Source organism: Panthera leo, chromosome A3 (genome assembly GCF_018350215.1).
Source record: "Panthera leo isolate Ple1 chromosome A3, P.leo_Ple1_pat1.1, whole genome shotgun sequence".
NCBI classification, from domain to species: Eukaryota; Metazoa; Chordata; class Mammalia; order Carnivora; family Felidae; genus Panthera; species Panthera leo.
Window position 1 is genome coordinate 52,551,663 of NC_056681.1, and position 23,307 is coordinate 52,574,969.

The following is a 23,307-nucleotide window of genomic DNA, read 5'->3' on the forward strand; positions in this document are numbered from 1 at the left end:
GTCTAGGGATAGTAGGTCCTGACTATCGGGCAATATGGGATACAAGGGCGCGGCTGGCGTCCTTGATTTTGGGGGACCTGCAGGCTGCATGGCAAGGACCTTACACATTCCCGAGGATAGGAAGGGGGCCAACCAAGGGGGTGGATTTTCCACAAAACTCCGCCATACAAGAAAGTAGGGAATCTGATCCGGATGCCCCTTGCGACCCGGTAGAAAAAATCTTTGATTTCACCTTAGCAATTATAGGGAGGCAGAAAGTTCCTTCGGTTGGCCATCCAATGCCGAAGGTTGGCCATTCAGAGCGGCAGAGGGTTATTAATTTTCCCCGCCGGATGTCTAAACTCAAATTCTGTCCTCTGGTTATAACATCCCTGAGGTTAGCAACGAGGAGAGAAAGAGGAGTGCTTTGAGATTGGCCCATCTGTATCCTGGAGGTGGAGGAAAGGATTAAAAGGAGAAACAGTAAAGTTATGAGGATTTCTGGCTGGGCCAGACCAGGTCACCTGTGAAAGAGAAGGAGTTTAACACTTAAAGGTTATAGAATAGAGAACACAACACTTAACACAACACTTAATCGCTAGCGCATTTCGGGTGTCTGCCACCCGAACAGAAAAATTCCAATGGGCCCAAAAAGGTGCCCCAGATGGGTGCCAGTGGACGTCTTCTACTGGACCCAACCGACTGCCCTATAGCGCTTCCGCCAGGGCTGTGTCAGTCACCGATACAGATCCCGCGCGGGAGAGCCAGAAACGAACAGAAAAACAGAAACGGACAGAGCCAGAAACAAACAGACAAACAGAAACGGACAGAGCCGGCTCACTCACTGATCGGCCTCAGGGACGACCCATTGACTTGGGGTCTGGTGGGTTTGGGGGGGATCCCGGACGAGCCCCCAAATGATATGCCCCGATTCGAGAGACCCCCCAAAAACAAACCACCAGAGTCCAGAGTCAAAGCCAAGTGGCAAGGGTCATTTATTGCAGGTTCGAACCCGGTCCTCCGCGCACTCGGCCCCAAGTAAGGATCTTACAACTTCTTTCATAGCCCCACACAAACAAGTTAGGGACCTTTTTTAGAGGTTACAGAGCTGTTGTTGGTTAACATTTAAATTTGAACGCTCAGCAGAACTCGATTGGTTCCCGCCTTTATGTCAGACTACAACCGGGCACGCCCTGGCTGGTTTCAGGAACAGCGGCGGGGGGGTTTCAGGAATGGCTACGCAAAACGCGCTAGCGATTAAGTGTTGTGTTAAGTGTTGTGTTCTCTATTCTATAACCTTTAAGTGTTAAACTCCTTCTCTTTCACAGGTGACCTGGCCTGGCCCAGCCAGAAATCCTCATAACTTTACTGTTTCTCCTTTTAATCCTTTCCTCCACCTCCAGGATACGGGGGGGGGGGGGGGGGGGGGGGGGGGGGGGGGGTCTTTTCTTTGCAGTTGTGAGTACACCTGGTAATTTTTCTCTTAGTCTCTCAGTGTCACAAAGGACAGCATATTCTTTTGTTGGGAAGCATGTTTGCCTTTCACAGGATATATTATATCATCTTTTCTCTATCAATTAAAAAATTTTTGAAATAAATTAAAAAATTATGAACATGGTATATCTTTTTATTTGTATCATCTTCAATTTCTTTCTTCAATATCTTGTGGTTTTCAGAGTACAAGATCTTTTACCTCTTTGGTTAAATTTAAGAAATTGAAAAAAATTATTTTTTAATTGAAATAAAAAATTTTTTAATTGAAATTCACATAAAATTAACCATTTTAAGGTGAACGATTTAGTGGCATTTAGTAGATTCCACAATGTTGGGCAACTGTTTTGGAAACTGGTCTGGATCACCTGGCAGAAGAACCAAGAGGCACTCAGAGATCTTGGAAGGAAGGAGGTTTATTTTACACCGGTGGGCCCAGAGGAGATCATTCTCCAGAGATCTGAGCCCAGAGCATCTACAGAGGGGACAATTTATAGGTTGTTACTTCCGCATTCCTCATTAGTAGTAATTTGGCACCTGAGGCAAGCAGGTTGGGGACAAGAACCCAGAAAGGAAGTCTTCAGGCAGGGACTAAAATTCCCTTATCAGTCCTGTCGGCCATTATGTAACAGATTTTTCCTTAACACAACCATCACTATCATCTAGTTCCAGAACATCTTTGTCACCCTAAAAGGAAACTATGTATCCATTAAGCTGTTGGTTCCCAACAGTCTCAGCAGCTACCTGAGTTTAATCTGAAACTGGACCCATGCCCAGGGAGAGACCAAAGAAAGGCACACCACTCCAGATTGATAGGTGGCAGTTTTAATAGGCAAAGGGGACTTATAGGAGAGGCTTGTATCGGGTAGCAGCAAGACAAATGGATCCCCTTCCTGGGGTTTTGGAATGGTGGGTGTCTGGAGTTGATGGCCAAAAAAGAATTCTTGAGATGTCTTTGGTGCAAAAAGGGTGATTTTATTAAAGCATGTGACAGGACCCCTGGGCAGGAATTGCTGCGGTGAGATTGTGAAAAGTGACTAGTAATATACTATGGAGTTGGGGGGGAAGTAAAGGCAAAAAGGAGGCCTCCAGAAGGACTTTCATTTGCTAAAGAGGACTCATAAGATCCTGGAGGCCTTGCTGTTGTCAAGCTAAGGTTTTTCCTCTAGTAAGGAAAGTAGTAGGGAGGGAGGATAGTAGGGAGTCCCTGGAGAAATGTCTTACTCTGTATTTGCCTCAAGTATTTGTCAATGGGCTGCAGGTTATAAGAAAATTTAATTTTATTTACATTTCCTTCTTTCATTTGTTTCCCACATTGCTATGGAGGGGAGGATGATGTCAGTGCTCCAAGAAACTGAGTCTATAGGTTTCTGGAGATTAGGCTATTGGTAAGATTATCTTTTTCTTGTAATTTACTAAGATGTATATAAATTTATGGAGACTCATGACCTGCATGACTGTGATCTCCATCAGTTAACCATCTGTTTTCCCCTTTCCTTTGTTCTTGGGCAGTCTGGAGTGCCTAGGAAATATCACACATATCCCACCTTGGTGTGGGGGTTGCAGGGTGGTCAGCTTGCCTTATGCTCCCTCACCACCCTCTCCTGCCTGCCCACTGAATCTTACAATTTATATAGAAGCCTTAACTGGGTTCAATCATGTATAGGGTGCAGGTGTTCTCAACACAACATCACTATCTCAAAGCTGTGTCCTGGGAGCAGCCTCTAGGAGTGGGGAAAGCAAGCATAACCCTCGTCCCAAGGACCAGGGAAAAGGTGAGGAAGTCTGAGGTCCACCTCATTGGTAAATCTGTGGTCACGTCTTTTCAATGACCTCCCCCAACATAAGCTGCCATTCCCCATTCCCTCCTTCCAGCACCTCCTGGTAACCACCAAGTTGCCTTTATAGATTTGACTATTTGGGGTATTTCATACAAATAAAATCATACAAGTCTATGTGACCTTTTGTGTCTGGCTTTTTTTGCTTAGCATAATGTTTTGAGGTTCATTTACATTGTAACATGTATCAGTACTCCATTTCTTTTTGTGGATGAAAAATACTCCATTGTGTGTGTATGCCATATTTGTTTATTCATTCACCCACTGATGGTCATTTGTTGTTTCCACCTTTTGGTTAATGTGACTAGTTTTTCTATGAACATTTGTGAAGAAGATTTGTCAGAGTACCTGTTTTCAAGTATTTCAGGTATATGCCTAGGAGGGGAATTGCTAGATCATAAGGTAATTTTGTGTTTAACTTTTTGAGGAACCATCAAATCATTTTCCATAGTGGCTGCACATTTCACTTTCCTACCAGCAAAGTAGAAGAGTCCCAATCTCTCCACATCTCTCCAGGGAGAGACCAAAGAAAGGGCACGCCACTCCAGGTTGATAGGTGGAGTGTTCTTTTCCACTTGTTCTTCCATTTGTTCTTTTCCATTTTAAAAATCATAGCTATTCTAGTGAGTGTGAAGTGCTATATCATTGTGGTTTTGATTTGCATTTCCCTAGTAACTAATGATGTCAAATATTGCACTTTTCAATTGAATATATTATGAATCAACCAAATATTTTAAATATGCTTTGCTTTTAATCCTTTTTTTAGGACATACAATGTAAAATGATATTTGGTAATTACTTCTGTTTGAGTTTTAATTTTTTAATTGGGGAACTTGCAAAGTTAAATATTTTTATATAGTGTCTACAACATGCATATTTAATACTATATACAATATATGTATTTTCATAAGAATCTGTTTAATTTAGACCACTTTGTGTCAGGGAAGAGAGGTAAAATAACTTCAGAATTATCTTAGAGTTTTATCAATATATACAATCCACTTGTAGTTGTATTTTCAAAAGTTCCTCTGCTTTAATCCAAGGAAGATAGGAATTGTAGAAATTCAGATACTATATGGAAGAAATGCTCCAGAATAGATTTTTCTAAAGTGAGTTCAGCATATTTTTAAAGTATGCTAAAGGCAAATAGGCAAATAGGCAAATTTAAGTAAGGATGGGAAACATGGTATTTCAGGTGGTCAAAGATATATATATGTATAATATGCATAATATATATGTATAATATGTGTATAACATATATATTTCTAAAATACTTTTAAACTTCTAATACATGTGTATATTCTTTAATAATTTCCCTTAAATTGCTGAAAGAAAATTGAATTATTAGCTACCAGAAAAGAATGAGATACTCTTAAATACTAGAAAATACTTAAAAAAAAGCAACTAAATACTGATGAAGATGCAGTTAAATGGTCACAACTCAAACAGTGCTGATGGAAGGGAAAATTGGTGTATTATTTTTGAGAACAATTGAGCAGTATGAGACTTAATGAGTTTATGCTCATTGAGCCAGTAGTTACACGTCTGGAAATACACCTTGATTCACTTAGAGGCAAAGGCTTATGTACACAGGTATTTACTGCACTGTTAAAATGACAAAGCTGCAAAATTACCTAATTATTAGGAATTGTTGAGTGAATAGTAGTGCCTCTTTAAGATAAAATCTTAATCAGTCACTAAAAATTATGTGTACAAATAATTATTGATAAAAGAAGAAAATGTATGACAGCAAGTCATTATGAGTGTTTTCATGTCACCATCACTAGATAAACATTGTTTCTGATAAGTCTCTCAAGCAGTCTTTGATATTGGTGCTATTCTTGCATGTATTTTGTTGGTGAGGAAACAGGCACATTGGTGTTCAGTAATTTACAACTAACAAGAGATGGGGTTGGATTTAAATCCAGATATTGTCATTGAAGTGTTGGACTCAAACTCTGTACCATTTTTCTTTTCTCTAGTTTAGGGAGCTCAAGGGTCTTGTCCAAAGTAACAATAATTAGTAAAAGCTGGCACTACACCTGAACAACAGCAAATTCAGAGACCAGGCTTGTAACTGCTTTGTTTATGGTGTCCAAAATCTCCAATGAAGGGGGTCAGGTGGGGAACATAGTATCTTCAAAAATTTGAAGAACTGAAACATGGAGGATGATGAAGTGGACAGGCATGAATATCTCCAAAGAACAGAATTATCACATGCAGATTGAAATTTCAACAAACTGCGTGTAATTCAGATATTTAAACAGTTAAAGCCATCTGGCTATTAGTCAGGAAGTCTTAAAAGAAAGTAACATTTTGACCAGAAGCTAACAGACCCTATTTTAGGAATATTGTACTAAGAATTTCTGCACGGAGACAGAGGCTTTTCTAAATTTTAGGAACCTACCAAAATTCTATGGTTCTTCAGAATGCTAACCTAAACATAAACATTATAAACTAATATTTGTAAAGCATTTGATGTTATAAGTATTTACCTTTAAAGACAAACTGTATCAATGTTATAGGCATATGTACTAGCATATGTGTATGTATATATATATATATATATATACCATATATAATAAATAAGTTAAATAATATTAATTATAAATAGATATAAAAATAAAAATAAAAATAAAATATAAATCTTAAAAAATTTTTTCATGTTCATTTGTTTATTTTGAAGGAGAGAGAGAAAGTGAAAGAGAGCAAGTGGGAGAGGGGCAGAGAGAGAGGGAGAGGGAATCCCAAGCAGGATCCATGCTCTCAGCACAGAGCCTGATGCAGGGCTCAATCTCATGAACCGTGTGATCATAACCTGAACAGAAATAGAGCCGGACGTTTAACCAACTGAATCACTCAGGACCCTGAATCTTTTAATAATAGTTGGTATTCTTTCTGGGGACAAACAAACTGTAATCTGAGTCTGGTCCATTTCTGTGTGTGTGTGTGTGTGTGTGTGTGTGTGTGTGTGTGTGTGTGTTTTGTTTTGTTTTTGAGAGAGAGAGAGAGCAAAAGTGCATGAGTGTGTGAGCAGGGAGAAGGGGAGAGGGGCAGAGGAGAGAGAGAGACTCTTAAGCAGGCTCCATGCTCAGCATAGAGCCTGATGCAGGGCTTGATCCCACAACCCTGGGATGATGACTTGAGCAAAATCAAGAGTCAGCCACTCAACCAACCAAGCCACCCAGGTGCCCCAGGGGTTTGGTATTTTTAAATCACTGTTAAAACAAAGCAAAACAGTATCAAAAAAAAAAAAAAAACAAAACACAAACACACAAAGAAAACTATGTAACAGAGACTGTAAGTTCTCTGAAATACCCAAAATATTTACCATCTGTTCTTTACCTAAAATGTTTGCTGACCCCTGCCTTCCATTAAGCAATGCATTATCACATAACAACTTAGAATATTTTTTTCTCTAGAATGTTAAACAGTATTTTGCCATCAGAATTTACTTTTTCACTTAACATCTGGCAGAACTGTAAAATAACTGTTTGGACACTAGAGGGAGACATGAAATTTTTTTTAATTAAAAAAAATTTTCATACACTGACAAAGAATGTTCAACTGAAGACCTGTTCGAAACTTGAGATAAATGCAGATTGATGTGTTATTACATTTCCTAGGACATGATTATACTTCTAATAACATAATAGTTTATACACTGTCTACTTTAGGCTCAGCTTTTTGAGAAACCTGGCTAAGAGAGGAAATGAAGAAAAAAAATCAGCTTTTTTGCTCTGGAATCAGTCTGGTTGCTTAGATTTTGGTGTTAGAGCACTTAAAAAACCTATACTAATTTTCCATATACCTAGGAAGAGTGCAACATGCTTCAAAATATTGAATAGTTTTACCATAATCATGAGGTCAATTAATAAAGAAATCAAGGTAACATCAGTTAAATGGTGTTGACTATACAGTCACTAACTCCTGATTTCTTCTAGGAGTTGCTTTGCTTGTGTTTCCCACACATTTCCAGAAGAAACAGCAGTGATTATAAAACATGATCCTGCTCCCTGGCCAAAGGCATCTTATGAAAGGTGAACCAATCAGGTGAATCAGGAATGTGGATTTGAGATTAGAGACTAGGGCTCAGCTGGCACCTAGTCTGTGTGGCTCAGATGCAAACCCACTCTGTCTGCCTTCAAGTCAGAGCTTCCTTAATATAGTGCAGCCTACCCTTTTTTTATAAACAGTTGAACAGCTGACATTATGTTTTGTTTCTAGGATGGAAGTCATACATTTTGCTGCCTTTTTACTAACCTTTCATTTAAAAATATTTCCTTGAGGGGTGCATGGGTGGCTTAGTCAGTTAAGTGCCCAACTCTTGACTTCAGCTCAGGTCATGATCTCACAGCTCCTGGGATCAAGCCCGGCATCTGACTCTGCACTGACAGCATGGAGCCTGCTTGGGATTCTCTCTTTCCTCTCTCTGTGCTGCTCCCCTGATTGCATGCATGTGCTCTCTCTCAAAATAAATAAACTTATAAAAAAACTTTAAAAAGAAAATAAAAATATTTCCTTGAAAATTGTGTCCATGTTTGTTACTAATTTTAAAGACATTTTATAGAAATCTTCTTCTATAAAGACTTCTTTATATAGATATCCTTCTATATTCTTTATAGAAGGATAGCATACAAACAGAAAAGTATCCTAGTTATAAGTACACAGCTTGATTAAATTTTACAAAGTAAACACACAACTGTAACCATCACTCTGATTAACAATGAACATTACTGTCTTGTTGAACTCTCCTTCCTGTTATGTCCCCTTCCTGACATGACTCTCTTCTGCTGCCCCCACCATCAAGGAGGGCCACTATTGTAATTTTTAACCATAGATATCAATGTTATCTTTTTAAAAATAGTTTTTATTGAGATATAATTGCCAGCCATACAGTACTATATAAGTTTAAGATATTCAGCATAATGATTTCACTTAAATAAATTATGAAATGATTACAAGTTCAATTAACACATATCGTCTCATATAGAAACAAAAAATGCATTCTTCCTTGTGATGAGAACTCTTTGGATTTATTCTCTTAACAAGTTTCTTTTTTTAGATGTTTTTAAAATTTATTTTCTTTATTTATTTTGAGGGAAGGTGAGGGGCAGAGAGAGAGAGAGGGAGAGAGAGAATCCCAAGCAAGCTCCACGCTCAGCACGGAGCCTGATGGGGCTCAATTGTGAGATCATGACCTGAGCCAAAATAGAGTCAGAGGTTCAACTGACTGAGCCACCCAGGTGCCCCTCTCTTAAAAGTTTTCATATATATTTTCATATATAGTTAGCAGTGCTAACTGTAGTCATCATGTTGCACATTACATCCCCAGGACTTCTTTATAACAGGGTGCTTGTAGCTTTTGACCACCTCATCTAATTCTCCTCCTCCTTTTTCTTAGTAACCACAAATCTGATCTCTTTTTCTGAGTGTGTTTAGATTCCAGATATAAGTGAGATCGTACGGTATTCGTCTTTCTCTATCTGACTTATTTCACGTAGCATAATGCCTTCAAAGTCCACCCATAATGTAAAAAATGGCACAATTTTTTATGCCTGGATACTATTCCATGAATATATTCATCACATCTTCTTAATCCATTCATCTGTTGATGGATAATTAGGTTGTTTCCATGTCTTGGTTGTTGTCAATAATGCTGCTAAGAATGTGGGGGTGCACATAGGATTTCAACATAATGTTTTTATTTCCTTTGGGTATATACCTAGAAGTAGAATTGCTGGATCATATGATAGTTCTATTTTTAATTTTTTGAGGAATCTCCACATTGTTTTCCACAGTAGCTGCATCAGTTTATACCCCCACCAACAAAGGTTCCCTTTTCTCCACATACTCACCAACATTTGTTCTCTTATCTTTTTGATAATAGCCATTCTAACAGGTGTAATGTGACATCTCATTGTGGTTTTAATTTTCATTCCCCTGAGGATTAATGATATTGAGCATCATCATTTCATGTACCTGTTGGTCATCTGTGTCTCTTCTTTGGAAAAATGTCTATTGAGGTTCTTTGCCCATTTTAATTGGATAATTTTTTTCCCATTGAATTGTAGAAGTTCTTTACATATTTTGGATATTAAATCCTTATTATACATATGATTTGTCTATATTTTTTCTATTCTGTAGGGTTTTTTTTCATTTTGTATATTGTTTCTTTTTGTGTGTAGAAGATTTTAGTTTGATATAGTACCACTTATTTATTTTTTATTTTGTTCATGCTTTAGGTGTCATATCTCAGAAATCATTACCAAAACTCATGTCAAGAAACTTTTTTCCTTTGCTTTCTTCTGGGAGTTTTGTATCTCTGATCTTACATTTAGGTCTTACATTTGAGTCTTTAACCCATTTGAAGTTAATTTTCATGAACAGTGAAAGATAGGGGTCTAATTTCATTCCTTTACAAGTAAGTATCCAATTATCTTGGCACCATTTATTGAAAAGACTGTCTTTTCTTTATTGAGTATTCTGGTCTCTGTTGCCAAATATTAGTAGACTGTATATGCATGGGTTTATTTCTGGGCTCTCCATTCTATTCCATTGATCTATGCATCTGTTTTTATGACAGCACCATACCATTTTGATTACTAAAATCAAGGAGTGTGATGCTTCCCACTTTGTTCTTTCTCAGGATTGCTTTGACTATTCAGGATCATTTGTAGTTCCACATAAATTTTAAGATTTTTCATTCCATTTCTATAAAAATGCTATTGGAATATAGATGGGGTTGAATAGTATGGACATTGGAAGATTATTAATTCTTCCAGTCTAAGAATATGAGTCTTTCCATTTATTTATGTTTTCTTTGATTTCTTTCATCAATGTCTTGTAGTTTTCAGTATAGAGATCTTTTATCTCCTTTAGTTAAATTCATTCCTAAGACTATTGGTTTTGATGGTATTACAAATGGGATCATTTAAACATTTTTTTCAAATATTTCATTGTTAGTGTATAGTGTATACTACTGATTTTTTAGGTTAATTTTGTATCTTGCAACTTTACTGAATTAATTGATTAGTTCTAACCATTTTATGGTGGAATCTTTAGGATTTTCTATATATAAAATCATGTAATCTGCAAATAGAGTCTACTTCATTTCTAATTTTAATGTCTTTTATTTCCTCCCTTGCCTTACTGTTTACGTGAGGATTTCCAGTCTTATGTTGAATAGCAGTGGTAAGAGTGGGCACCCTTATTTTTTTCCTGATCTTAGAGGAAGAGTTTTCAATCTTTCAAAATTGATTATGATGTTAGCTGTGGGCTCACCATATATGACCTTTATTATGTTGAGGGGTATTTCTTTTATACCTAATTTGTTAAGAGTTTTTGTCATGAATGGATGTTAAATTTTGTCAAATGCTTTTTTTTTTGCACCTACTGAGATGATATGATGTTTTTTCTTTCATTTTATTAACATAGTGTATCACATTGATTGATTTGCATATATTAAACTGTCTTTGCATTCCAGGGATAAATCCCATTTGATCAGAGTGAATGATTCTCTAAGTGTGCTGTTGAATTTTGTTTGCTAGTATTTTATTGATAATTTTTGCATCTATTTTTATTAGGGGTTTGTTTTGGTCTGTTGTTTTCTTTTCTGGTAGTGTCCTTTTCTAGCTCTGGTATCAGGATAGTGCTGGCCTTGTAAAATGAGTTTGGAAGTGATCCTTCCTCTTCCATTTTTTTTTTTTTTGTGGAAAAATGTGAGAAAGATTGGGATTACTCCTTTTAATATTTGGTAGAATTCACCAATGCATTCTAGACCTTTCTTTGTTGGGAAGTTTTTGATTACCAATTCAAAACATTTTTAAAAATATTTATTTATTTTTGAGAGAGAGAGAGAGAGAGAGAGAGAGAGTGTGTGTGTGTGTGTGTGTGTGTGTGTGTGTGGAGGAGGGACAGAGAGAGATGGAGACAGAATCTAAAGCAGGCTCCAGGCTCTGAGCTGTCAGCACAGAGCCCAATGGGAGGCTCCAACTCAGGAGCTGGGAATCATGACATGAGCCAAAGTCAGATGCTTAACTGACTGAACCACCCAGGTGCCTCTGATTACTAATTTTTAAATACAAGATTTTCCTTTTATGAATGCTGCTTACCACTGATTTTTGGCAGTATCCTTTATAAAGTTAGCAATCTCCCTTTATTCCTAAAAAATATTTTTATTTTATTTTATTTATTTATGTATGTATGTATGTATGTATGTATTTATTTATTTATTTTAACTTGTTTTGTTTTTTATTTTTTAAAATGTATATCCAAATTAGTTAGCATATAGTACAACAATGATTTCAGGAGTAGATTCCTTAGTGCCCCTTACCCATTTAACCCATCCCTCTTCCCACATCCCTTCCTGTAACCCTCAGTTTGTTCTCCATATTTATGAGTCTCTTCTGTTTTGTCCCCCTCACTGTTTTTATATTATTTTTGTTTTCCTTCCCTTATGTTCATCTGTTTTGTCTCTTAAAGTCCTCATATGAGTGAAGTCATATGACTTTTGTCTTTTTCTGACTGACTAATTTCACTTAGCATAATACCCTCCAGTTCCATCCACGTAGTTGCAAAGGGCAAGATTTCATTCTTTTTGATTGCCGAGTAATATTCCATTGTATACATATATACCACATCTTCTCTATCCATTCATCCATCAATGGACATTTGGGCTCTTTCCATACTTTGGCTATTGTTGCTAGTGCTGCTATAAACATTGGGGTGCATGTGTCCCTTTGAAACAGCACACCTGTATCCCTTGGATAAATGCCTACTAGTGCAATTGCTGGGTCATAGGGTAGTTCTATTTTTAGTTTTTGAGGAACCTCCATCCTGTTTTCCAGAGTAGCTGCACCAGCTTGCATTCCCCCCAAAATATTTTTATTTTAAATTTTGAATTTCATCACATTATTTTTATGCAGCTGTGGGGATGATCATAATTTTCTCCTTTATTCTGTTAATGGGATTAAATTATTTGGTGTGGAATGCTGGTGGTATGAGGGATAGTGTGGTATGGCCACTGGAGTGGCACAGAGAGCAGAGTTTTCAGCAGATGGTCCTTATGAATAACTTAGTCTATTTTCTGTGCCTGGTTCTTTGTCCCTCCCATCATTTCTGTGAGCCATCAGACAGCCCCACAACAAATTCCTCTTATACTTAAACATTTTTTCCTGTATTTCGTTAATACAATTTTTGAAAGCTGGATAACTGATTAAGATTATTCCTCCAAACTAAGGATGCAGAGCTAGATGCTCCTGAGTGATTCCCATGGAAGGAGGAAACTGCAACTTTTTTCTCTGGAAATCAAAGAAAGAGTTGCAAGGTTTTTAAAACTTGGCTGTTTCAGGCCCCACTAAATGGAAGGGCGATGCAGTCATGAAAAAGGTGTCATACTGACTCCTGGAACAATAGCCAGGGTAAATTTTAAAGGGGGTAAGGCAGGGAAGGAGAGATGCTTAAGCATTCAGGGGCAGGGAGTCCCAAGAAAGTAGGCATACAGGTGCACTTGACTGAACATACTTCTTCATGCATAGTATGTCTCATTTGCATGTTAAGTCTCCACCTCTGGGCATGTATTTTAGCACTAAAATAAGGAGAAAAGTCCATGAAAAGTCAAATTTGGTTGCAGCCATTCTGTCTCCCATTAGTCTGAACTGGTCTGTGCTTGCTCCTTGGTCAGTACTCTGCTCTGCAAGATTGGCTTTAACAGCCAGCAGGTCATGCACCAGGTGCACAGGGGCTTATTCCCAGGGTCCCTCACTGTCTCAGCAGGCTATTTTTTTTTTTAAATCCCAAACAAGTCTCTGTTAATACATTGGTGGGATTTCCTAGCTGGGTGATTCCAGGGAGACTGTTGGGAGATGCTATATGATAGATTCTTATCTAAAGAAGTGTTATCAGAACTACTTGATTTGATCATATTGCTTAAACTTGTAATTTATGACTGCATAGGGTGTAGCTGTACTGGACAATGAAGCATAGTCATGAGTGCCCTCTGGATGTGCAATCAATGAGGTATAAGAACCTGGAGACCCTGAAATTGAACACTTTCCCTGAGCTGGTTTGTGCTGCACAGAAAGTGCTTGTCTTTTGCTCTCAAACAGAAGGGGACTTTTAGGATATTGCTTTTGATTGTTAAGAGAAGGGCTGGCCATTTGAAACCAAAGCCTACAGTATATTTTCTTTCTGCTAAGCATTCAAAGAACAGTTAAAAGAGTTGCAAAGCATTTTGTTTTTTAGAAATAAGAAATAGAAATAAATATATTTAATTGCTCTTGTTCCTTCTGACAACCTTTGCAAACCACTGCTGGATACTGATCTGAAGAAAAAATTCCTGAATGTGTTGGAGGAGCAGCTCCCCAGTAGAGTGTGGAAACTTCCTTGGGGGAGAGGTCACATTAAAAGCATAAAATTCATGGATCACTGATGTTGGAAGAGATCTCGAGGTCCATCTAATGCAAACTCATAATTTTACTATTGAGAAACTGTGATCCAGAGATATTAAATACTGCACCTTGAGTCACACATGAAAGCTGAGACCAGGACCCTGATTCCACGACTCCAAGTAAGATTGGTGATCACTCTTCTACATCACTGGTTCTCAAATTGTGATGCCTTGACCAGCATCATCAGCATTACTTGGAAACTGGTTAGAGATGCAAATTCTCAGGTTTTAATGCAGACCTGCTGAATAAGAAACTTTTGGAGTCACGTGCGGGAATCCATGTTAAATAACTTTTTTCCCCAAGACATTCTAATGCATGATTAATTTTGAGAACCACTGCTATTATGTTGGCTCATCATGTTTCTAACATGATTATGTATATTTCTGCACAGCAAGGCAGGGATGTAAGAAAAACCTGACTATAAGGAAGCATACAAAACGAAGAGAAAAACAGGGATCTTTTGATAATAACTAAGACAAATACACATACACACTACACACACAGACACACACACACACACACACACACCTATTTTTTTTCCTCAGAAAACAAATATATATATTTTCATTTTGAGGTACCACAACTAACAAAGCTTATCTTGTGATTTATTAAAAGATACAAGTACTTTCTTGGTTTCAGCATTATTGGCTGGGTGCAGTATTGGACTATGAGCTCTTCCAAGCATGTCATGTAAATATAAATGCAGTAGAGAAGGCAGGAAGGTGTGTGTATGTGTATGAAATATTATTGTCTAGTCAAACTGTTTTTGTTATTTTTCTCTGAAAGTTTTCCAACATGAAAAACTAATACTAAAGTGCCAAGAAATTTATGTTTCATGGCAAAGCCAAAAGTCTCTGGAATGCTTAAATCATGTTACATAGAGCTGTCAATTTCTTCCCCCCATGGGGTCTGAGGGTGAGGTAGGAACGATATTGAGTTTAGTATAATAATTATTTTTCATGGGTCTGTCTGCGCAGATCTTTCTTACTTGTCATCAAACTGTGTAGAAGTGCCTGGTAATATTTTAGCTTCTGGAGTGTTTTGATTAGTTAGGGCAGAACTTTTAGTAAAAGTACTGAATGGGCTTCTAACAATCTCAAAACAAGAGAACAAAATAGTTGGATATTTTGGAAAAATTTGAGATGAATTGGTTCAAGGCATTGATGAACCCTGAGAAAATGTAAACAAGTCAGATTATCTTAGATTCTGGCTAGACTTGAAGGGGCTATAGTTTCTATATGAATGTCTTTACAATTTTGTTGATATGGGCTGCCATTTTAGTTTAAATTGGAATCTTAATCTTAAAGGGGTTTGAGGATGTGGATCATTGGATTATGGGAAAGGTTACACATGTAGGGAGCCTCTCCTATGTTCTGAGCAACTGCATAGTCCTTACTTTTGTCTTTGTTCATTATCATGGTTATTTATATCATCATAGCTGACATTTATTGAATATCAGTGATATGTGAGGCATTGTAATCAGATTTCTTATGGGCCAACTCATGTAATCCTCACTAGAACTTTGAAGGTAAATACTATCACTGCCTGTTTTACAGATGAAGGAGTTTAAGCGAGAGATCTTCCCAGAATTGCACAGCTAGTAAGAGATAGAGTCAAGAGAGAAATCCAGGTATGTTAGTTCCAGAGGCCACCCTCTTACCCTCTATATGATGCTGCTTTTCCATTCCATTGAATGCTGACATCACTGTTAAATTATATGTGTTTTTATTCTCTGCAGATAGTAGAGGATAACTTGGTTCAGAGAAAGGAGAAAACTTACTAAGGTCACAGGGCCAGCCAGTGGCCAGACAGTTCTGTGTGTATCATTTGCACTTCTCACATTGTCTTCCACAGTGCCTCACACACATTTTTGGGTGTCTTGTGTTTTTTTGCATTGTGCTTTTTGTGCCAGCGTGTGATGCTTTGCACATTTGTTTTAGAACCAGACAGGCTTCTGATATTCTCTTTTTCAAGTTCAGAAATACACACCTTGTTCATGGGTTTCCTCTTTCTCATTCTTGCAGCATGGTAACTAGGCTACTGACACTGTTTCCTGTTGTTCATATACTTTAATCAGCATGCTAGATCATGTGATCAGGGTCTCTGTCAACTATATAATGGCAGAGGAGGAGAGTTGTCATAACCAGTGGGCCCAGTTAGTCAATAAGGGTGTACTGCTCTCTTTACCAGGTGAAGGCAAGCTGCTTCTAATTTATTCTGACTAACTGGAACCGAATGTGCATGACAAAATATCTGCATAACAGGTGCCAGAGTTTTTTGGTTTCCTTAATAAACACATAACATTTGTAACCACAGTGATTAAATTTGTAATAACTCATAACCATTCTGGAATTGCCTTTGGGATTTGCCATTTTTGCATCTTAAATGTCTTTTATAATAACACTAAACTGTGCTATTTCTTCAGAAATGAAGTATAACTTTTGGTTTATCATTTTGTCCAGAGGTGGAACAGATGATTCCAGGGGATTTACACTTGGTCTTTCTTACCATACTAGTCCTTATGCCATAGATCAGGGCATCAGTGTGGGAGCTATGCCAGTTCTAAGTATGTTTATTCTAATTACATGCTCAGAAACCAGGGAAATAAGCACGGGGTAGGTCTGTGAGACCACAGAGCATTCTGTGAGACAAATTTAGGTCAAGACTCTATTTCCATAAGCCATAGTCTAATCATTTGATCGCTGTGGCATTTGTATCACCTGAGACTAGTATCTCTTCAGAGCTAATACCTAAAACCTAACACACTGATGATTTCAGCATCTCTCTTCCCACAGTCACCTTTTTAAATGGCTGCAGGTTTCTCTAGGAAAGAACTGGGGAATATTTTCAGTATGTTTTGGGTCCATCCCTAATGACTCCCTGACTTTCTATTCATTCAAGGAGCTAAGGATATGTGAACTTGCTTAGGTCTAGAATCTGGGTGTGGATTCATACTAGTCCCTCAGTTTTCTGTTTTTTTTTTCTCTTGGTCATCAGACAGGATGTTTGTGGATTATATTAATCAAGGAATACCTTAAGAGGTAATGCATTTATTTCATTAATAGAGAACCAGTAGTAAATCTGTACACATTTCCAAGGGTCAGTGTACCCTCATTACTACTACATTTCTGTGGTGTATTATGCTAATTGGGTCAACTTTGTCTCTGATAGTTTAGCCATACAACTGAGTCCCTGCTACCCTGAGCTGACATTATTCCCATTGAAATTAGAATACCCTAGTCAATCACAAAATCTCTCATCATTATCTCAAGGTTGCATAAGAGCCACAGAGAGAAGTTTGGAGATCCTGAGGCCCCTTATCAATGTGTTTCCTTTCTCTATGTCATGGGATAAGATTGAGAAGTAGCTAGGAGTCTTGCACATGAGAAGTAACTCCCACATTTTCATCTACTTTAGCTTCCAGTTTCCTCTAATTACAATATGCCAGAGAAGTTTCCATATCTCAATTCACTGCTTACAGGACACTATTAGAACTAGGCTTCAACTAATCAAACAAACAGAACCACTCCCTGCTATGTGTGCTAACATGGTAAATCCAAAATAGTGCTGTCCTTGATCTAGCACTGTTAGAATGTATTCCACAATGCTTTTTATATTTATATGAGAATATATATGTTAAACGAGATTTATATAGTATTTATTTATATATTAATACATTAATATATATTAATTATATATTAACATATAATATACATTGTATATTATAAAAATAATTAAAATATATGCATATATTATTATGTATACTATCTATTGATATAAATTAATGAGACCTTCCACTTCCAGGGGGCAGAGTGATTAGATCCTCAGAAATTAGCACTGGAATAAAACTATTGACAACCCTAGGGCAAAGGGACAGAGAATTGCTGCAAGAGCTGAAGCCATGGAAGGGCCACCTAGCAGCAGCTGTAGTTGTGAAATAACATAGCTACTTCCAGAGTACAGGAGGGACAGGGAATAAGAACCGTGTTCTGTCTCTCTGTCTTCTCACCTTTGGGTGATACCATTCACTGGCTGAAATCACCTGGAAACAAGCCAGCAAGGGAGTCCTGATGATGTCTTATGTGGGTTACTCTCAGAGTACAGAGCAGGATAGAAAAGGTTGGATAATGTTTTAGAAAGGGAGTATGTTGCGGTGCCTGGGTAGCTCAATCAGTTAAGTGTCTGACTCTTGGTTTTGGCTCAGAGGGTCTTGATCCCACTGTTCATGAGTTTGAGCTATGCATTGTGCTCCACACTGATAGTATGGAGCCTGCTTGGGATTCTCTGTATCCCTCTTTCTCTCTGCCCCTCTCCTGCTTGTGCTCTCTCTCTGTCTCTCAAAATAAATAAATAAACTTTAAAAAAGGGGGAGTATGCAAATGGAGAGTAACTAGCAATTCTTAAAAAAAATCTGAAGTCAATATAAAACATCCTGAGTTTAAATTTTAGAAGCTCATATAATTCCTATTGGTAAAACATGAAAAATGTTTGGGATTTGTCAAAAACTTGTAAAGTTACTCTCAGACCAAGGAAAATCTTTATTGCTTCATGGCCATAACTGAAGGTAAGACAAGTTATCCTGCTGCTTTAAATTTTCTAATCTACCTCCTAATATATCAGGAAGATGAAGATATTAATCTGACATTTTCATCCATTTCTGTTTCTGACATACCCACTGGGATGGGGGAATAAAGAGTGGTGTGCCAAGAGAATAATATCTACCTGCACACTTTCATTATTTATTCTTCTATTTCTTTAAATCTATGCCTGCTGAAAATCATATTCCTGGAAGCTGCCAATTTTCATCCTTCATCAATTTTGATTAAGAGTTATCTGCTTGTTAATGGTAATTGAAAGTTTAAATTTATTTTAATACTGTAATGTTCATAAACCCTCTCAGCCTAAGGAACTTCTAAGCTTAATAAAAAACATTGCTTGTGTCCTCCCTTATCTTCTCTGTAACCCCAGGCAGACCTCTGCTAATGCTTCATCCATGCAAGGCCTTTACCCCACAGCCCTTTGGAGCTTAGGCCATCCCAGATGTGAAAAATGTTTTGTTATAGTAAGACATGCGCTTCATTACAGCGTTAAGGATCACTACAATTGAGTATTTCTTAAAAAATTTTTTTAAAGGTTTATTTATTTTTGAGAGAGAGAGCAAGAGAGCATGAGCAGGGGAGGGGCAGAGAGAGAGGGAGACACAGAATCTGAAGAAGGCTCCAGGCTCTGAGCTGTCACTACAGAGCCTGATATGGGGCTCGAACTCATGAACCACAAGATCATGGCCTGAGCTTAAGTCAGACGCTCAACCCACTGAGCCACCCAGGAACCCCAACAATTGAGTATTTCTTAAACTTTAGTAGAAGATGCTAACACTCAATAAACAGAGGTATATATTGAGATAGAAACTCATGGAGACTATACATGAATATTTTTCTTATATAAACTTTACATATTACTTCAGGAATTTGGGGGAAAATATAGAAACATGTAAGAGAACTAACAAAACCACCATAATTCTACGATTATTTTCATGGTAGAATTATAGTGTTTTCTTTGTATCTGTTTCTGTCTGTATCCATTTTCATGGTAGAATTATAGTGTTTTTTCTGTAGCTGTTTCTGTCTGTATCCATAGTGTTATTAAATCTATAGATCATATCTATACTGATACATATATTTGATAGGAAATTGGGATCATACAAATTGGAAAAACCTTTTTTCATGTGATATATTACTCATATATATTTTATTTATTTATTTATTTTAATATTTATTTATTTTTGGGAGTGCACAAGTAGAGGAGGGGCAGAGAGAGGGGCACATTGGATTGGAAGCAGGCTCTGCACTGATAGGTTGATAGCAGTGAGCTTGATGTGGGGCTTGAACTCACAAATCCAGAGGTCATGACCTAAGTCAAAGTTGACATGACCTAAGTCAGTCAACTGACTGAGCCACCCAGGTGCCCCTGGATATATTTTAAATAATCTAAAATGTGATTTTTAGTGACTCTATTTTGGCATTGATTTCAGTGTTTCATTCTTTTCATTAGTTATAATTTATTAATCAATTCTATATTTTTAAAGATTGTAAGCAACATTGCAACAAGTCCCTTAATTTTAGAATACAGTTCTATGTATTTAGAATATATTCTGAAGTGTAATTAGTGAGTTAAAAAGATTCCCTGGATTATTAATTTTTTTATGTTGTATATTTTGATATAAAGGAAATATCATCAGTTGTTTTATCTGCATTTATCACAGATACTTTTGTATGCACTGGGAATACAGCATGTCAGAGGTTTGAACATCTGAAGGATTAGTCTGAGCAGAACATCTTCTTTTTCTGACAGGAATGGTTGACTTCCCAGTCCTGTCTCTCTGCTTCATTGAACGGGAGCGCCTGTTATGTTTGCCTGCATCCATTTTGAAGTTTCAAATTGTCACAGCCTATAAGGCAGAGTGACAAAAGGCCATCAATCAACATAAATGGGTGCTCATCCCATGGGTCTGGTCTTAGGTTGGTGAGATCATCAGAATGTAAATCTGTCTTTCATATTTAGATGACTAGTCCAGAAACAGCTGGTCATCATACACAATAGGGTATCTGACATAAAGCTCATTTTTTAAAACTGAAATACATGTATGCAAATTGAATTTTCAGGTTATTCTATTTCCTCCTAGCAATGCCATTCACTAGTTAGCAGGTCAATATCATTCTTGAAAGTATTGATTTTCAGTGGCCATAGAACATTCTCCATGTGCCAGAACTCCATTATTAATTCTGTTTTTTTTAAATTATTACCTTTGAGCATCTGAATGCTGACCTGAATCAGCTTTAAAATCAATGCCAAAAAAGAGTCGTCAGCTGGACCTTAGGTTAGGCAATATCAGGAGACTATTACACAGCTTTTGTCTTGAATGAATGTGAGGGAAAAAATGACCTTTAATGCATGCAATACTACCTATTCCTGCTAGGGGAAAATGTCTTTAGTAAGGGGTATAGGAGAGGGCATGCATGATCCTGTTAGTTCCTTACTGAGCTTTCCTAGATGCTTCCTCCAAGCTATCTGACAAAAGGGCTTTTATCCTGGCTGACATACTTTTCTAAAGGGAGTAGCTCTGAGACAGTAGTTCTCTCTCCCTCCATCCCTTTCTCTGTTTCTCTCCCCTCCCTCATTATTTTCTCTCTACTTCTTCCTTTCTTTTTCTTATTCTACAGAAAATTTGCAAAATATAGAAAACCATAAATATTGATATTATCAAAATCATCTAGAATCACATTTCACAGAAATAATACTTTATGTTTGCAGTGCAAATGAGTGAACATATGTGTGCATGCAGAGTCATGCTGCACACACATACAACTACCTACATGCATATGTATACAATACACAATTAACCAAAATGGCCAGCATTAACCTTTGGAGTCCTAAGTACAATTATGCAGGTTATTTTTAACTAATAATTCCATTTTAAGATGTAGCCAATGGCAGGTGCTAGTGTCATTTACAAAATTGGCTGATACCTCTTCTGAAAATACATTTCCATAGAGTATCATGGTTTCTATTCCATTTGATGTATTCTTTTCAGGGGATGAGTGGGTAGGTTCTCAAAATTTCTCCATCAATGAATTGTTTTGTATCATCTTTGATGTCCCTTTTCCTCTGTTTCCTCCACCCAGCAGTGGGCAGTTGCCGCTAGCTGTGGAAAAAGGCTTTGATAGGGTGATTGGGGAACTTGGGGGTAAAATTGAGATGTTTAAAATGTGCTCAAGGGTAAAAATTGATTCAGAGACTTCACTTGGAAGCATTTAAAATGTCTTTAGGCACAAAGGCAAGCTCTGAGCACTGTAATGCCCCAAAGGAGCATCTGTGAAGACAGGGAAGGTCCCACAATAAACAGCGCCTCCTGGGGCGCCTGGGTGGCTCAGTCGGTTAAGTGTCTGACTTTGACTCAGATCATGATCTCATGTCTCCTGGGTTTGAGCCCCGCATAGCTCAGAGCTTGGAGTCTGCTTTGGATTCTGTGTCTCCCTCTCTCCATCTCCCCCACTCACGCTGTGTGTGTGTGCGTCTCTCTCAAAAATAAATATACTAAATTTTTTTAAAGTTTAAAAGAAAAAAAAAACAATGCCTCCTATGGGAAATGCTCTGTTACCACCATCTACCCCCTCATCCTCAGTGGACACTCAGCCGAAAGAGGGGAAAGAAGCCAGTTGAATATATGGAGCATCAGAGGTTAAAATGCAGTAGTTCTTATCCTGCTCTTACTCTGGGTGCACTACATGTTTGTTTCACTGTAAATATATATGAGCCCGAGAGACCCTAGCTGTGCCAGGACTCACATAGTGAAATCACTTCCAGAGCTGTTATTGTTTTCTCTCAGTAGATGGCACTGTTTTGAATAAATAAGATTTGGTTGAGTTAGTTTGGAAAAGTGGAATATAGTTGGCTTTTTTAGATGAAGATTTTGTTGTCATAAATTGAAAAGCTTTGTTATCAAAGATGGAAATAGTATCATAGCAAAAGAATGTTTATTAGCTTCTAGATCATCACTATCCTATGGAAATATAATGCAAATCATGGGTATTTCTAAAGTTTCTAATTAAAGAAATAAAAAGTGAGATTAAGTTTAATAAAATATTTAACCCAATATATACAACATATTAAAATTTTAAAATGTAATAAATATAAAGATTATTTATTTGTTTTATCCTTTTATTCTTCCAGAAATGGGTGATTTTCCAGAACAACTGGCCTGTACTGAACTTTCCTCACTTTGTTTAGGGTAAATTTTAGCATTGAATTTGATCCTTGCGAAAGCAGTCTTCATTCACGCAAAAGATGTGTGTGTGCATATGTGTGCATGTGTGTGCATGTGTGTGCGTGTTTGTGTGAAAATACCAGTTCTTCTTCCTTCCAAGAAGAGGACAATGCTAGCATCCAGGATACTATTAGAAAGTACTCTGTCATCCACTAAACAAATACCTATTGAGTTCCTACTATGTAGCAGGCACTGCTCTAAGAGATGAGAACCATCCTGTAGTCTGACACCAGCATTAAGGAAAGCATTTGAATAAACACAGTGTGACTTGTACTTTTTCTCATCATTGCTCTCCATTCAGTTCATCCAATTAACATGGGTTCCTACCTTCCTGCAGGAAGTTTTCTGGGTGCCAAGGGTGCACACATGAATAAGGTGGCTGCCCAGAAGATCATGGTCCAGTGGGGGGTGGACAAGAAAGCAGACAAGTTCATAGGATGGCACACATGTTATGATTAAAACATGTTCAGGATGTTATGAGAACTTGGAAGAGGGGTCTAAATCCGGATTGGGGATGCTAGAGGTGGAAGATGGGAAGGGGCGAAGTTTCTGGAAGGGTTTGATGTCTGAGATGAATCATAAAAAGATGGGTGGAGCTAGAAGAGTTGGAGGATGGCATCATCAGTGGGCTGAGGGTGCATCTGGCAGGGGGGCAGCACCAGCATTTGCTCAGATGTGCAGGACAGTACAATGTGGTTGGGGGGCTACAAGTAGGTGAGGCTGT